The sequence below is a fragment of the Stomoxys calcitrans genome, chromosome 4 (genome assembly GCF_963082655.1).
Source record: "Stomoxys calcitrans chromosome 4, idStoCalc2.1, whole genome shotgun sequence".
Lineage (NCBI taxonomy): Eukaryota > Metazoa > Arthropoda > Insecta > Diptera > Muscidae > Stomoxys > Stomoxys calcitrans.
In genome coordinates this window covers 38,191,809-38,206,791 of record NC_081555.1, presented here as the reverse complement: position 1 = coordinate 38,206,791, position 14,983 = coordinate 38,191,809, and the positions used below count along the sequence as shown (strand labels likewise).

The window sequence follows — 14,983 nt, the reverse complement described above, 5'->3', positions numbered from 1 at the left end:
TTCAAAAATTATTTATAAAACGGCGGCTGTACAAATTAGCATATTTTGATGACTTATGGCTCAATTTAGTTGGACGAAAAATATTCGAAGAAGAAACATGTAAGAACAAATGTCAAGATTAAAGTATTTGCTGTGTTTTATTTTTGAACTGGATACACAAGCCGTGCAGGACAAAAATGAAACGCAAAAAATGTTTTCAGTGCAAGTCTGTTCGTTTGACATCAGAAGGTTACACCAATTGACAACGTGTCCAACCCAAACGAAGAAAAATTTATACATAAAGTTAGCAAACAATGTGCGAGTATAGAAGTCAAATAAAATTTATTTAGATTTGTGCTCATCATTTCATAAATTATTGGTTTAAATTTTATGTTGCCATTCACAATAGAGATATTTCTGCAGGGGCCGAATTATCGTATACGTTAACGAGTAAAAACGTTCGAAATCTCTCTATTGTGAATTATGTCATTATTGAACGCAAATTTTTAAAATTTAAGAAAGCGAGCGTTTGAATCGGGCATTATTTATAAAAACTTGGACAACATTGTACTCGATAGATGTAAAACACGGCAATTATTTAGCCTCAGACTTTTTTTGTTGAAATAGGCGACTCAATTTAAGCCACACGAGCCGATGAAAACGGCCGTGGCGTGGTTGAAATAAAATAAGTCGGCGGCGACACGCCGCCTGTTGACATCACCTCGGCTTCGTTCTCTGATAACGGCCATTCCTCCATCCACTTTTTTTCGTAAGTCAAGTCAAATGAAAAAGTGAATAGAAGTCGGTGTTGTTTTTACGTGGAAAAATCGTGGGCCTCCTTGCCTCCTTGCACCATTATACCATTATTTTGCGAAAAAATACAACTATATTTAATTTGTTATATTTATATTGTGCGCGATTCGAGGAGAAAATAACGCGACGTCTGAAAAAATCTTCCATGTGTCTACTGTGAAAAAATCGCATCTTGCAGTGTTACATTACAATAAGAACGAATGAACATCATCCACTACTCTCATAGTTTGAAATAAAAAATATCTGCAACTCCAGATTCCAGATTGGATACTTCTTAATCGTTTAATGCAATGTAAGTTATATAAAAGGCTCCCCCACATTCAGGAAAGAGTTTTTCATTGCTCATATTGATTCCTTGCTAGACATGAGACACATACAAAAATATTGAAAAAAAAGTTCGATTTTTCTTTTGCTGTTGCCAGCAACTATTTTTGTTTTTGTCTTCGCGAAGAAACGCCAGCACGGTTACAGACAGAAAAAAGTGTCAAGGTGTCAAAAGGGTAAGGGTATTCGTCGTTGATTTGTCAGGGGGTTGCAAGAGGTGAAAATAGAAAATCGGATGTTGTGTCGTATGAAAAAAATACATATTTTCGGAGTATTTCTGTGATTTCTTTGCGCTTTTCAAAGTTCCTCTAATCAAACCATTGATTGATTGATTTGTCAATTTATATCACATTTTTTTGCTATTGAAATGCATATAAAGTTCAACGTGACGTATTTATTCACCAAAATTGTGTATCAATGAAAGCAAAAAAAAAAAAAAGAAAAAACAAAAAAAATCACATAATAGTGCATTTGTCAAAATAGGGCGGTAAGTAGTGTTGCCACATTTTCCCGTTGCCAGATCAGTGTATTTGTGAAAGTGGAAAATACTTTTAGATTATTAAATTTTATTTATAAGATTATAACTAAAATAGTTTAATTTGAACTATAGATGATTTCATAGGTTTTCCTAAAGAATTGACTTGCTATGAACCAGCGTGGAACTGCTTTGAGGCATGTTTATGAATTCCTCCAAAACAAGCAATAAAATCTAGCTTGTCATTTAGTTTCTTTGGTTGCTAGATTTTGTTTGTTTTTTTTTTTCATTTTGCATCTTTAAAATTGTGACCTTGAGAGTAAATTAGTAATACTTCACTAGATTTTTATTGAAAAATGGGTAGCTGTTGTCGTTAATTCTGCATGTGGTCTTCCAAAACTGTAATAATAAAATAGTAATAAAATATCAAATCAGGATAATCTTAACTTTTCTGTACACGTTGAATTCCTTAATCCAGCCATAGGACAACAGGCTAAAAATGATTACATTGTTTTTCTTTCTTCCAAATAGAATAACGGTACTTTTGATGCCAAAGAGCAGGATACGTGTCCCGGTTAAAACCTAGGACCACACGACAACTGTTTAACAGCCCAGCCAGACCCACCCCACTCAAACCCAGACCGTTCTGAACACACCCCGCGTTAGTCGCAGAGTTCCTGGATCTGACTATTCAATAGAACCAAACAGAGGGGATATAGAACACAACACACTGCACGGAACGGGATAGCTGTGAGCACCACACAAGTTGGAACATTGAGTTCCGATCTGTGTGGTGTTCACTGCTGTCACGATAAGCTTAGTTGCGATCTACCGGGCGTGTCCTCAGGTTGCGGATAGTGGAATGCTCCATACGGAGTAGCTGTAACTGCAGTCGCGGACAATCAGCGGTATCGAGTGGAGAGTCTCAGTGAGAGGTCAGGTGGCACCGGCTTTTGCACAAATACTAAGTGCCTATGATGCTGGATATGAAAAGGCGAGTTATTGGCGCCTTTAAATAACCAATGGTCACGCTGTTCCCGCGGTGATCGGTCCTTTGGACCGAAATGAGCTTGCTCACTTAGAGGGTCTTGACGAGAACTAGAATTTGGATTAAGGGCTCTTAGTTACAGTGGTTGACCAAGAGGCTTCATTTCACAAGTACTTAGAATTGAAAATTTCTGTCTTGCCTTTCGCGCATTGACAGAATACTAGCTTTGTATGAGTTGAGGCAGTGGCATCTGCCGGAACGGTATTGAGCCAAACCTACTCTTGTTTGGCAGGGGAGGCGTACGTTCGGCAAGGCCAGCGTTCAATCGGTAGCTGTTCATCGGCGTGAATGCTATCTGATCCAAATGATTTTTCTTGTAGCGCTGAATTTCTCGCTCTAGGACAAGTACATGTGCCTTCGCACGGGTGGGATCTTTGTATTCTGACAGGTCTGAATTTTATTCCACTGCATGTCGCTGCATAGTTTATCAATGGCCGGCCAATTACTTTTTATGTAGTCTACAAGGTTTCTTTGTCAGCACGTCAAGTGTTACCGGCAAATGGCTTGTGGACTTTGTTTCCGCTTCTTACCTTGTCAAAAATTGCAGTGCATGTACGGAAGATCTCTAAAGGCTATCAAATTTTACGACAAACATTTGGCATGGTTGGTGGTCGGAATTCTTACGCCTTCGACTACATTCGACGCAACAAACTGCTACAACAACAACAACATTCAACTGCCAATGCAATTTCGCAGACCATCGAGTAAACAGCGTGGCTGAAGATTTGGTGACGGATATCTTCAAATGTCTAGCAGCAAAATGTACGAAACTATAGCCAAAGTAGTAGTTAAACTTCACGCATATGCCATCAACAAAAGGACCTGAAGTCATGATCGTACAGTCGTCCGCACTTGACACGATCTTGATACGGTTTGGAGGGTTTCGAATAGAGTAGTGGTATCACCATTTTTGATTCCTCAAACGACTGCAGACCACACAGATAATTCGTTATCCAACGTTTAGGCCCTACTGGGTGGATTTGTTAGATTAGTTGTTTTTTCGGCCATGAAATTGGTCATCGAGTCCTGCATTGCATGCAGGGCAGATAACAGGGACAGTATCTTCTTACATCGATTGAAACGAAATTTGATATTCTTCCTTGCATGCCTCGGAGAGGGTTGCAGCTTGGTGAGTTTGAATTTCTTATGATTTCGCCGTTTGCAGATCGGGAGTATTTATTTAGAGAGAAGTTTACAATGATCCCCAACCTTTAGGTCTTCTGGTATAGGTGGCATTTGTTATCTTCTGATACAGGCGGCATTTGTTATCTGGTATAGACGGCATTTGTTACCCGTGATTGGTGTAATCCCCGCATTTGGCAGGGTCTGTTGGTTTTTCCATTTTGTATTGCTTTACTTTGGCCATATCGCAGAATGCAATTAACAAAGAGAAGAGAATGTCGAGTATCACCCTAGGATTTTCATCATTTTCTTTGAGACCTGTTTCGTTTAGGTGGTGAGCGTGTCCCATAATTTTGTAGGAAATATTTTTAGGTTGCGACTTCTGAAATTTTCCGCCAGGTCATAGAGATAACTATTTATTTCTTTTCCCAGCTTATAGGTGTTATTGTCGTCATTGGGTTGATCGACCGAATCGAATGTTCTCAATAGGTCAAAAGCCACGAAACAGTTCACAAGGTCGTTTTCAATTCAGGCCGTGAAAGATATGTGTGGTGACGGCGGTTAGAATTGTTATTGTGCTATGCATCTTTCGGAATCCTAGCTTATGATGTCCTGCAAGTAGATATTAACTCATCCTGTTGTTGGTTCCGCTGTTTCTTAATCCTTCACTTGCTTCCTGGGTTCTATTGAATATTCAAATCTAGGAACTCTGCAACTTGGGTGGGATGTGTCTAGGTCAATGTTATTGTTGTAGCCACGTTTGCTGTTGTTGTTGTTATAGACACATTTACATGTGGGGGTAAATGACGATCCTCGTCAAGCGCCTGTAGATGAGCAAGCTCGTTCCGGTCCAAAGGCCCGAACGCCGCAGGAACAGGCTGCGGAAATACTAACCGCCTCGTCATATCGAATCATAGGCACTCAGAATTTGTGCAAGAGCCGGTACCGCCTGGAATTCACTGAGACTCGCCGCTCGATACTGTTAATTGTGCGCGACTGCCGTTGCAGCTACTACGTATAGGGGATCTGGGTTGGAGTCGAGTAGGTCTGGCTGGGCAATTAAACATGTGACGAGTGGTTTTAGGTCACAATCGGGACACACATCCTGCACATTGGCATCATTCTTGGTCTTTAGAAGTTGAGGTGGTTGCCCGGGGAGAAGTTAACTTCCTCTAGTGGTATGGGCGGCAAACGGTTTGCAATAACGACATAAGGATACAATTTTGATCGGCCTGAAAGGCAGCGCTATCTAGAGCTTTGCACAATTGTTATACCGTAGTTTTGTATCGACACTCGAAAGGAATTAGAACGCACGGCTGATCCCTTCATCGGTAGAAGAAACAGGGGCCTAATTCTCGCATCCGCTATCTAACGAGTTTTTGTTTGAAGATTAATCCCGTTCCGTAGGTACAACTTGGATCATGGCTTACGATCGTAATTTGTCAAAAAGTTATCGATTTCGGGGAAGAAAAATCGATACATCGAACATGTTTTGCCTTCTCAAAGGTAAACAAAGCAAATGGCGGTTGTTAAAAAAGTTATTACTACCAAAAAATAAATAAAACACGTTCTAAACAATATGCTATTGTTTTTTACGATATTTTATGAAAAATATGTAGATTACGTCGCCTCTAGCACAGCCAACGGATCGGCGAGCAAAAACTTGCACGTTTCTGTGCGAATCAATTAATCGATAACGGATGCCATAATCCAAAAAATGCGAAACTCAATCATAATAAGTCGATTACGGTCGGAGAATTAGGCACAGCTTCAAATCGTCTACCGAAAAAGATAATCACCGCATATTTTTGTTATGCTCTAACCAGCATTCTTTGTTAGGGAAATTTACAATTTGTACACTTCTTCTAAACACACCTAACTTCTTATTTGTCATAATAAAAAAAAATAAATACAAATGCAATGAATAAATTGCAACTCCCTTCTTAGCACTTACAAAAATTGTTCTCCTTTTATTTCTTGTATATCCCACATTTGTAATGTGCAATCTCCATTCATTAAAAGCGCACCTGGCATGTGTACATCTATGGCAACGCTGCGAGTCTCTTCTCATCAAAGAGAGACTTCTACGAGAGTATTGCACTTTGCAAAACAAAAAAAAAAAAAAACAAAGTCTGCAAAAGCAGCAGCACAACTACGACAAAATCAGCAGACGTCATTTTGCAAGACGAAAAATAGTGTGTTTTTCTTGTCGCTGTGTTACTTCGTAAAATTATCGAACAAATGTGCAAATATTCAGCCCAATAAACAATAAAAAAGTTAAACAATGTACATATGTGCTACATACATAGATATGTAATTTTGAACAATATCAAACTGTTTGTCGTTTTGCCTGGTGACGAAGGAGAAGGCGAATGTGCCTGAGTGCCTGCTACAGCCCAACGCCCGCACCCAAAAACACTCTCAGTTAAGAAGAAAAGTTCAAGAAACGCAAATAAAATATGAAACAATACAACAGCATTGGGCTCTGCCAGTCAGTCAGCAGCCAGGAGCAGCAGCAGCATTAGTGGTTGCCGTCGTAATTGTGCATAGTTTGTAGTACAAAGAAATGCATGCTAATCAAGTACGTACTACGTGTATATTACGAAAATGTATGTATGATGCTGGGGCCGTAAAAAAACACCAGGCTAACACATTAAGCGTTTTCTTGTTGTTTTTTTCTATTTTCTTAAAATGTCTTGTTTTGTTGACGCAAAAGTGTGTTTTATTTACTTAATTGCCGGCAGAAGAGCCACTGTCTTAAAATCAAGGTCAAGATTTCATTTGGGATCAATCACAGTTCAAAGACATTGTGTGGAGTAGTCCTTATAACCATCCGTCTAAAGGAAATATTGGTATTGAACCATTGGTACCCAGACGTTCCCCTATCGAAGAAGTGCAATCTAAGGACATTAAAAAAGGTTCTGGGAAAATGTCTTGTCATAGGTGGGGCAATCAGAACCACGCCTACTAGCGCACTGGAGACAGATGTAGATATAGGAACAGGCGGCCGCTGCCGCTATGAAAATTAAGGCGATGGGGGAGAGAATGGGAGATCGGACCAAGACATATATCGCGAGATAGTCGAGGCGAAAAAGGAGACCTGGAAGAATTGGAAGAGGTTTCTGACCGAATACCTGAGAGGATGTCGAATAGGAACTTAATTACGACGGTAACGGAAGATTTTGGAATGTAATGAGAATATAAACGACTTTTTGACGATGACACGAACCGCATTGTTTAAGTGTCGGTCCTTAGCGGAGTATGGAGGAATGAAAGGGCTGACGTTTTGGTTTGAAGAATTTAATAAATCCAAATATTTTTAGGGTGACGCAATCCGAATTAAAAACGTGGGAAGTGTTGTCAGTATTGGGGGTTTCTCCCCAAATTGGGGATTTATTTTTGAAAATGGGGTCTACATTTTTGTCTTGGGGGTTTGGGGATTAGTTGGGGACTCGGATTGGTACAATTTACGTCAAGTTATACATTCTGTGGAGGCCACCGTAGCGCGGAGATTAGCATGTCCGAATATGACGCTGAACACCTGGCAAGACCATCAGAAAAAAATTTTCAGCGGTGGTTTTCCAATCCGAATGCTGGCAACATTTGTGAGGCACTATGCCACTACGCCGTTCGGACTCGGCTATAAAAAGGAGGCTTCTTATCATTGAACTTAAACTTGAATCGGATTGCACTCATTGATATGTGAAATGTTTGCCCCTGTTGCGTTGTTGCAAGATTGGTCAATAAATGCGCTTGCAGTGGCTCTAGGAGTGAAAATCGGATGATGTATATTACACTGTAATATATACGGTTGACAAATGACAACTTTATTCCAAATTAACCAAAATCTGACGTGCATATGTATGAGCGCCATAACTAAATCTGAACCGATTTCTATGAGATTCGCCAGTAATGTCGAGAGTCATAGAAAATTCCTTCCTATAAAATTTTCAGAGAATTGTTAAATAAATATGCACTTTATTGCAATATTCCTCAAAATGGAACGAACATGTATATGGGAGCTATATCCAAATCTGAACCGATTTTTTCCAATTTCAATAGACAGCGTCTCCACGCCAAAAAAAGATATATGTAACAAGTTTGAAGACGATCGGATGAAAGTGGCGATCTGTAGTTTGTACACAAATTAACATAGACGGACAGAAAGACAGACAGTCAGACATAGCTTAATCGAGTCAGAAAGTGATTCTGAGTCGATCTGTATGCTTATCAATGTGTCTATCTCTCTTCCATTATAGGTGTGTCTTGAAATTATTAAAAATCACAGCATAAAGCATGTCAACAAGCACAATTTTCGCATCTGGGGCTCTGTTTAGAAACCTCTCCACCCTCAACGTTTGACTGTTTGATGCGATTTATGGTCCGGCGGGTACATTGGACCTGCAAATGCAAATTTGTTGAACCATCCAGATCCGCTTCAGGGAGGCAGGGTCTTAAAGAAATGAGAACCTAAAGTGAAACTCTTTCTAACTACCAGTTCTGTGCACACACACAGAGGCGTCCTATAGTCTCTTCTTCTTCGATGTCCTCACAGCTTCTGCAAAAGTCGTTACTGGTAACCTCCAGTCTGACAGCTTTCTGATTAGACAGTGACCTGCCATGACGCCTGTTCTAGCCAATGACAGCAAAGCGGTAGACCTCTTCAATTCTAGTTTAGGCCACATAGTTTTGGAATGTTCACAGCCCCCTCTTTGTGACCATCAATCATTCGTTGTCCTTCGGGTCTGTTCCTGAAAAACTTAGCTTACATGTCGCTAGAGGCATACCCACAAATTCCGGTATCACTAGAATGTGTAGGGTAGGTCCTAGTCTCGCAAGCTCGTCCGCTTAACAATTCCCTGCGATATCTCTGTGGCTCGGCAACCAGATCAGGGGAATTTTGAACTGTTCAGCCACCTCGTTGAGAGATTTGCTACAGTCGAGGGTAGTTTTTGTGTTCAGAAATAAATTCTTCAGGGATTTAATGGCTGTCTGAGAAGATATATATGCCAATCGTCGTAATAACATTATATCTTAGCCATTCCACCACTTCCTTAATAGCAATGATCTCCGCTTGATACACACTGCAATGGTTGGGTAACCTTTTCGATATGACCAGTTCTAGATCTTTAGAGTACATCCCAAAGCCCAGCTGGTCGTTTAGTTTGGAACCATCCGTATAGAAGTCAATGTAACTTTAACCTTTTCGATATGACCAGTTCTAGATCTTCAGAGTATACCCCAAAGCCCACCTGGTCGTTTAGTTTGGACCATCCGTATAAAAGTCTATGTAACTTCTGTTACCAGAGATATCGTAGTTCAAATCGGTTCCATCAGGAATAGTGGTACAGTATTTTTTATCAAAAAGCAGCTCAGATAGGGTGCAATCCGCACTGCCTGGAACATCGAATATTGTGTCAAGGATAAAACAGTGTCCGTAGCCGCCACATGACCAATGAGAAAGCTCCCTTAACCTCACGGCAGTGGTCGCTGCAATTTGCCTAGCCACAATGTGAGGAGTCATAAGATGTAGCATTAAATTCAGTGCATCAGATGGTGTCGTCCTCAGTGTGGCTGTGATGCACAAACAAGCCATCCTTTGGATCCGGTATTTTGCAGTAGGTGGACTTTTGAAGCGCCGTCCACCAGCCAACAGCACCATATAGCATTATAGGTCTTACAACTGCAGTATATACCCAATGCATGGCATGCGGTCTAAACCCCCAACTTGAGCCAATGACTCTTGCAGGTGTTTAGTGCAAGAGTTGCCTTTCTTGCCTCTGGATCAACAGTTATGGTTAATGGAATGCGCCATCGAGAGATGATTAATAATTGTTTATGGTCTGAGTTGGATGGTATTGAAGTAGACATCCTTTCAACCTAGCGGCGCTACGTGGCAGACAAGCAATGAAATCACTGCTCTTTTATAGGAAATGTTTCCAATTTGCGTTTTGGTAATGGAAAATTGTATGCAAATTATAAGGTTCTCTAAGCGTGATCGTGGTGGACATTTGGCTGATGTTTTTTTTTTCATTATTAACGGCATACCTTCCCCTTTATTATGAATAAGTACGGATTTTTATGCCATATATTATTTGGCAATACGTTGGTATATTGCCATTCATTCATATTGTCATTTTATGCTTTCAAATTTTTTTTTATTGCAAGGTACTACCGTATTTGCCGAATAATGGAAAGAAACATTTTGTGTCGGACTCGAATTATGAAACAAACAACCGATAATTTTTCACAAAAAATTACATCTTTATGGAATACCAAAATAACACCTCTTATTGGAACATACATGTTTGAGTGTATCTTCAAATGATATTGCTTTCATCCGGAAAGAAAGAATCCGCTATAAAACCTTATCAAAGTATTTAAAACAAGGCAAAATGATTTTGTCTTGTTTTTACAGGGAATCCCAATGGAAAATTCATTGGTCATAAATGAATTTTCATGTTGATTTTCACACGCAATAGTCTTGTTTTAACCATATCCGTGAAAGTGGCTGAGAATGATATTTAAACTCAAAAATGCAAAATAGAATAAAGCATGCTAAATGTTTGTTTGTGTATAATTGTCGGCTTATAAACAAGAAAATAAACAACGTTAAGATGCTAATCGTATTCAATTCACAACAATCGTAGTGTTTGGCATACGTTTCGAATAATTTACAAATATTGTGATGGACTTTTAATTCGATTCGTGAGGCGAAGTGATTCATCAATTCGCTTGAAATGAGAAAATACCGTATTAGCAACATATCGGAATTCCAGCGAAACGGCAGTACCTACAAATATTCATGCAGACACATAATTAGGTCAAATTCCAAATGTAAATCCCCATTTATTGAATATATATATATATTCTAAAGTACTCATAACTTTTTTCAGTAAATAATTTTTTTTTAATTATTAAGGCTGTATATTTTAATTTACAAACGAATGTATAGGGCAAAAATTGTTTACAATCCGATTCGATAAACTTTGAACAATTTCTTGCAAATCAACCCATCTACTAACACCAACCCCAAATTTAGACACTAAATTTAAGTTCGGGAAAAGGGTCGATGAACAAAACATGACCACTTCAGCCCCACAAGAAAATGCGTTAATAACTTTGAAATTTCGAACATGGTGGTCCTTAAATTTAGAAAAATGGTTTGCTCATTCTGTCTAAAAAATAAAAATGCAGAATAACATAGCTCTGTTAGAAGCCTAACAGGACAATCTCTAGATTGAAATCCCATCAAGGAGAGACGCAACTTGTGAACATTAAGTGTTATCATCCCTGGTGCGAAAGACAGAGCAAGGGTAAACAATTTCCAAAAAGGCAAACAAGATCAGCCAGTCAATATTTCCGTAGTTAACTTTTTCAAATTTGTTTAAATTACCCGTCGCACATTGGGATAGGAAAAAATAACTGGAAATAAGTTTGCCATTTTGAAACGGAAAGAAGTATATTCATGAAAAATTACATGATTATAGCTAAGCCGTGTTATCCAGTTTATGTGCAAAATTTCAGGGCCCTAAAAGTCCAGGGGTCCATTGGTGAGCCTTCAAAGTTGGTCACCTCGGTCCAAATTTTGTTCGGGCTGTCAAAAGCGCATTTATGGTCCGATTTTCAAAAAAAATTTCTGGAAAGTGATTAAAAAGCCCGACAAAAAACAGGCCTAAACGTGCGGGATAACTTTTTTAGTGTCCAAGAAATTTAACTAACACATTTTTTTAGAAAGTCTCTTTTTCGAGTCTGGTCTTTTATTTTGTAGCTTGTGAAAGCATTTCTGAAGCGATTTAAAATTTTTTAGCTGATTTGGTAAGCTAATAAAATTTACGATATACCCTTAGGTCTGATTCTTAAGTCAAAAGTTATTCGACTTACAAATCAAAAAATGTGCAAAAAGTAAAATTTTTTTAATTTTTTCGTAAAAAAAGGTAATTTTATTGTTTCGTCTCTATACAGAAAACATGGCATAGCACTATCAATTCTGCGTACGGTACTGTAAAGAAAACTTAATATAGATGCGTTTGAAGTGCAGTTTTTATAAATTGTGTCAACTCTAATAGGAGATCTGTGAAGTACAATATTGGCATTTTTTAACAAAAAACTGAGAAAACTCTTTGAGTTCTCAAAACGCAAAACTGAGACCCCCAACTTTATAACATATTTTCATTGCCCCAAGTAATAACTAATTGCATGCAAAAAATTTTTTGCGCCATCCAAGTATTGAGGTTTCTACGGACATTTTACTAAAAAATGACAATTTTGCAAACATCTTTTGCAATTTGTAGATGAATATCTCTTTAAAAAGATATTCATCTACAAATTTGTGAAAAATTGGAACGATATCTTTAGTAGTTTTGTTTTTATAATATTTTATATTTTCAATTTGAATTTTATTCTTCACAAAAGTGTATTTTTTGTTTCTTTTTATATTGCAAACATAATTTCGAGACAATTTTTCTGTCATGAATGAATGCCAAAATGACCGAGGTGTGCACATTATGCATCGATTTTGGACCATATAATAACATATTTATGCATACAAATTATGCGTTTCTGGAAAGTTCAAGACGTGCGCTACAATAAATGCTAAAAATTTAAACAAAAGGTTAAATTTTAGTGCTGTTATTTTGGGTAAAACCCAAATAAGGCCAAAAATACACTTTTGTGAAAAATATAATTCAAATTGAAAATATCAAAACCAAAACTATCCCTTCCTAAATGGCAGACTTATTTTTTTCCACCCCACTGTGCGTCGTAAGCAAGTATGCAACGCCACAATAGTGACTCAAAAACAAGTGATTCACAAAGCGAGCCGAAAAAAAAATATTCTATATCATAACCCGTTAGATATGTAGATCTCTACACCTCTTATACCAGAAATATGACGGCCATGTCGTCATATTTCAAATCTAGGAATGTATACCATGCTGTTCGATATACGAGGTCTGATAAAAAATAGCCGTTATTTCTAAATTTCGTGAGTTACCTACGTCCAATTTCGCATTTTGTTTTTCTATTATGTTGGTACTCATGCCTGTTATTTATGTTGGTAATATCTGCCATTTTAGATTGCCTGCTTGTTTTTGGCAGATACACAGGTTAGTCGTGTTTTGGTGTGCTCTTCGACTTTTTACTGTTCTAAAAAATGGTTTAAAGAAATTGTATTAAGTTTTGTGTAACCAAAAAGCGCGTTTCAAGAAAGGTTTCGAGGATTGTGAAATACAAAAAAAAAAAAATTGGGAAAAATCCGAGGGGGATTACTTTGAAGGGGACAAGATAATTATTGATGAATAATAAGTACATTTTGAAGTATTTTTGTTTGCCATGGGGTGTTAACATCATTTGCCAACCTGTCAAAACAATGCAAGAAAACAAGTGATTATATTTGTATATATTTATAAATAAAACTTTCAAAACATGCGTGGGCATAGAAGTCAAATAAAATTTATTGAGATTTGTGCACGTTATTTTATAAAAAATTGGTTTTAATTTTCTTTTACCATTCACAATAGAGACATTTCGGCACTTGATCGTAGTACTGACTTGGACTTTTCTAACGAACAACTGTCAAAACGTACTATAAAAAAATGGTGACGAACACATTCCGTACAAGTGGTAGTGAGTTCTATGAGCAAAATAGTAGCAACATGTCGCTGCATTAAATGCTCACGAAATGGGCCGAATCAACTCCGCTTCAATACTGTTGTCTTTGTTGTGTGTTGTTGTTCGATTTTTGTTTGTGTTCTGACAAAGAAAATATTCCGTCGGATTTCACAATAATTTAATTGGCATTTTTTACTGTGAATGAAGTCAGTACTAGGCTTTATTTGTGAAAAACATATCTGGCAATGAATCCTGAAGATAGATGTTTTATACAAGTCTGTACTTGTAATTTATGCAGAACTTCGTTGTCGTGGTAAGATGTCCTTTTCCGCGAGAATCGGAGATCAGTTCTATGAACTTTAACAACAACAACCTTTGTGGATATTGCCAAAAAAGCTTAAAGCTACACACAACAATAAAAATCTTGGTTTAATTACGAAATTTATAAATGAAATTAAAAATTTTCCTGAAATCCGATCTATCAAGGAATTTGTATTATTGATAAACGGCTTTACAAAAGGGGAGTTTCTTAATTGTACAACAAAGAATAAGCATGCTCTTAGTTTTAAATTATGGTATTTGTGTTGCCCCGAAATCTATTGGGTTGCCCAAAAAGTAATTGCGGATTTTTTAAAAGAAGGTAAATGTATTTTTAATAAAACTTAGAATGAACTTTAATCAAATATACTTTTTTTACACTTTTTTTTTAAAGCAAGCTAAAAGTAACAGCTGATAACTGACAGAAGAAAGAATGCAATTACAGAGTCACAAGTCGTGGAAAAAATTTGTCAACTCCGACTACATGAAAAATCCGCAATTACTTTTTGGGCAACCCAATACATTATTTTAACTTTTTCCTCGTGGTTAGTTATAATATCCCGAATATTATTTGACAGCCTGTCAGCTTTTACCGCTGGGCACCTCGGGATATGCCTCTCCCATGGCAAAAAAAAGACATACAAGTTGGGAGGTGCGGACTTATGTAGGGTTTGTATTGACGAAGAGAAGAATAAGCCACCCAGTCCTCTTGTCAGGAAAATTGTAAAGTAATGTGAAGGCTGATCGGGAAACTCTGGCAAATTTGTCGTGAACATTAAGGAACAGGGACAAACATCTCACCTACTCACATATCAATGAGTGCGGCCCAATTCAAGTTTAGCTCAACGGTGAGGCCTCTTTTTTTGCCGAATCCAAAGGGCGTGCCACAGTACGATACCTCTTTGGGGGAGAAGTTCTACATGGCATAGTACCTCACAAATATCGCCAGCATTAGGAGGGGATAACAACCGCTGAACATTTCTTTCTGATGCTCCCCCCAGGACTCGAACCCAGACGTTCAGCATCATTGGCGGACATGCTAAGCTCTGCTTATTCTATTCTCTCGTTGGGGAGGCGGTCTACAAGGGCGAAGGCCAAACGGTTTGGCATAAACACCAGAGAGACTGAGCTGGTGCTTTTTAACAGGAGGCGGAAGTTGGGTGTTTTCAAGGGACCTATCCTGGATAGGGTGTGGCTGCATCTCTCTCTTGTGGCCAAATGCCTGCGCATGCTTCTTGTCCAGAGGTTAAGCTGGAGAAAGATCGTGGATCCGTAACTGCCGTAACGCGATA

General features: G+C 38.2%; 1 protein-coding gene across 3 annotated transcripts in view; it reads left to right on the top strand.

Annotated features, from left to right (window-relative positions):
- Window positions 1-730: 730 nt before the first annotated feature.
- The window catches only part of LOC106083562 (serine/threonine-protein kinase Tao), a 39,528-nt gene continuing 25,275 nt past the window's right edge, over window positions 731-14,983 (top strand). The window contains exon 1 of one of the 3 annotated variants that reach the window (XM_013246660.2): window positions 731-1,084. The gene's annotated coding sequence lies outside the window, so the exon portion shown is untranslated. Of the gene's footprint in view, window positions 1,085-6,005; window positions 6,343-14,983 lie in introns of those variants that run through there. The other 2 variants (XM_013246658.2, XM_013246659.2) reach the window with 2 other exon arrangements.